The sequence below is a fragment of the Aegilops tauschii genome, chromosome 7 (assembly GCF_002575655.3).
Source record: "Aegilops tauschii subsp. strangulata cultivar AL8/78 chromosome 7, Aet v6.0, whole genome shotgun sequence".
In the NCBI taxonomy this organism is placed as follows: Eukaryota; Viridiplantae; Streptophyta; class Magnoliopsida; order Poales; family Poaceae; genus Aegilops; species Aegilops tauschii.
The window spans coordinates 68,618,038-68,621,201 of NC_053041.3; the positions used below are offsets into that span (position 1 = coordinate 68,618,038).

The following is a 3,164-nucleotide window of genomic DNA, read 5'->3' on the forward strand; positions in this document are numbered from 1 at the left end:
CTTGTAAAACATCCAAGAATGATAATATAACAACATGGAACAATCAAAAATTATAGATACGTTGGAGACGTATCAGGCGCTCTCATCAGCAGAGCGCTGGGCCAGGTTCTCCTCGGCGAGCTTGAGACGGGAGAACACCGTCTCGAATGGCGGCAGCGGCACCGTATCCCCCAAGACGACGCGGATGGTGTCAAGGCGCTTGTCGATGCCATGGAGGAATTGGGTGGTGAGGTCCACCTCGGCGACGGCGTGGTCGATGTCAGCGATCCCGATGGTGAGGAGCTTCATGCTGCGGGCGTACTCTGCTACGGAGAGGCCCCCCTGCTTGAGGTTGTGGTAGTGCCGGTTGAGCATCATATACCGAGCAGCCTGATTGGCGAGCAAGTAGTCACGAAACCGAGACTAGACCTCGTACGTGGAGGTGGCACCGACGACGTGGTCAACAATGGGATCGGCGATGGTGGCATAGATCCAAAGGACAAGGTGGGCGTCCAGCTCACAGGTGGCGGCATCGGCATTGGGTGGTAGGGGGTGCTCGATGAAGTGGGTGACGCCGTACCGGATCAAGACCATGAGGAAGAATGACTTCCACTTGTGGTAGTTGTGGTCATCGGGATTGAGGAGGAATTTGATGTGGTTTTGGATGCTGCCACGAAAGATGGGGTGTTGTGAGAGAGTGGCTGAGGGAGACGGCGGCGGTGTAGCAGAGGAGAATAGCAGGGCGAATTGGGAGGAAGTAGGTGCCGAGGTGCCTCCGAAGATGAATGGCGAGGAGCCGGCAGTGGTGGAGGGAGAGGTGGCCGCGGCGGAGCCTGTGCCGGAGAGAGAACCCGGTGAGGTCGCGGCGCTAGTGGCCGACGACGTGGCGGCGAGAGTGGCCACGGAGGAGGAGGAGTCGACGGCCATGGCGAGAACCTGGAGTCTGATACCAAGTTAGACGATGAAAGTCTGTTTCGACATTACACAGGAGTACAAGATATACACGAAAGGCAGCCCAAAGGAAGGGGTCGGGCTCTCCTGCTGGGTTCCCAGCACGCACTATTGTGCAGGGCCAACAGGTGGCCGACACCTGTCCTGGTATGACCCCACCACTTAAACAACCCGTATCTCTCTAATTGCAGTTAGCTTCCAGAAAATCAGCAAAACCACATGTTTCTCTCCCGCGTAACAACAGATTGCCGCCAAAATCTCTTCGTGGCTTCATCCATACTCTCATACCAATCTGTTCCATTGTTAATTGTTGCCCCTGGATCAAAGGAAAATATATAGATCAAGATTGATAGGAAATTGTCCTCTCCGTGGATCAACATCTACTGTGTTCTTTAGCATGGACGGAGCTCCTGCTACCTCATCGTCCGCTCTTGCCACTTCATCGTCCGCAGGTATGTTCTTGCGCCTGGGATGTACAGATTGTCAACACTCTTGATCATAGGAAGGTGATAAGATTGAAAGAAACAAACAAACAAAGAGTTGAATCTATGACATGCAAATTACTCCCAGTACTTCATCTTCCGTAGTCCTGTTTCTTTCAAACACATGCAAATTAATCCTTCAGAATTGCATTATAATTCTGTTAGTGATGATTACTCCTACGATGTTGCGCACATTATGTATCAGAGTACCACCTAAGTTTATTATAAATTTTACTGCCTGAGATTCTCCTTTGACATATTCTCTTTTTTGCTAACTCTAATGAAGAGATTACTATATCAAAGAAAAAGATCAATATTTTGCTAATGGTCCCGTGAATACCATGTGTTGTTTTCAAAAAAAATAGCTCTATCTTTAAGCGCTTTTCAGGTTTCACTAAAACCAGGACTGTGAATATCGTGTGAACTTTTACTCCATGTGTCGTCCGTGAACTAATTAGTATATGATATTTTTTTATGTTGTGTAGATCATGACACCAAAAATGTGGGAGAGGCAGGTCGAAACACAGATGATGATTACAGCAAAAGGTTAAAACCAGAGATAGGAATGGAATTTGAGAATGAAGAGATAGCATATGAGTTTTATAATGCATATGCAGGTCATACTGGTTTCAGTGTCAGGAAATTTTGGCATGATAAATCCTCAACGAATGTTATTCGAACAAAGAAATTTGTATGCTCAAAGGCAGGTTTCAAGGACAAGAGCAAGGAACAATGCCAGCGGAAGCGAGCAGATACAAGAGTTGGGTGTCTGGCAGATGAAAGCTAATTAGGTACTAGCACAGAGGTAGATGAAGCAGTGAATCATCTCTCACCTTTGCCTGTTGAGCTTGCATCGAGTTCGCATCTTCCACTGTGATCGTCCAACCTCCCGCGGAATCTTGGCCACCGGCTGCACGCGCTGCAGTTCCACCATGCCACCATCTCACATGGAGCGGGTCAGCCACAACCTTAGGCTGGCATTGAGTGTGCCGGAGCCGGACGACAACAGCCGCGACGGCCCCGTCTTGCCGCCGGCCAAGTCCACGGCCGAGCGTGGCGCAGCGCGCCTTAGCCGAGCGGAGCTAGCCGTGACGGATCCCACCTTGCCTCCAGCCAAGACAACGGCCCCAGGCCGCGCAGCGTGCCGGAGGCGAGCGGCGGCGACTCCTGCCTTACCGCCTTCCAACCCTGCGGCTCCTGGCGGCGGCGCGCCGGAGACGGGTGGCGCTAGCCGTGACAGCTCCGGGCGGCGAAGCGCGTAGGAGACGGGCGGCGCTATACAGCTCCGGTCTTGCCGCCGGCGACGGACCTGAACGGTGGATTTCATCTGGTCGGAATCCTCCCTCCCAGTGGAATGAGTGGCTGTGGAAGAGGGAATGGCAGTAACGGTACGCTGGGATAAGGCAAAGAAAAATCATTTTCAGTAAATTAAGAAAAGGAAAACGTTTATCAAGTGGTGGGGTCCTATCAGGACAGATGTCGGCCACCCGTTGGCCCTGCACGATAGTGCGTGCTGGGAACCCAGCAGGAGAGCCCGACCGCAAAGGAAGCGGCACGCAGGCCTGGGTTCTCGGTCAGATCCTAAAATTAGGAGGTTTACATACAAACGTGTATACAAGTGTACAGCAGATACGTGACATATTAACACATCTCCTACCACCACCGCAAAAAAAAAATCATCTGCTCCCAAGTGAACCTTGTCGAAAGTTTCAACTTCAAGTGGGAAGTCACATGCAAGGAGCCGAACAGAGA

At 51.3% G+C, this 3,164-nt stretch overlaps 1 long non-coding RNA gene across 1 annotated transcript; it reads right to left on the reverse strand.

Annotated features, from left to right (window-relative positions):
- Positions 1-1,126: 1,126 nt before the first annotated feature.
- Positions 1,127-2,805, reverse strand: LOC141027665 (uncharacterized). Its single transcript, XR_012189346.1, has 2 exons — positions 2,246-2,805; positions 1,127-1,396 (listed from the first exon to the last, which is right to left on the reverse strand). It is a non-coding gene; the product is annotated as an uncharacterized lncRNA (long non-coding RNA).
- Between the last annotated feature and the right edge of the window lie 359 nt (positions 2,806-3,164).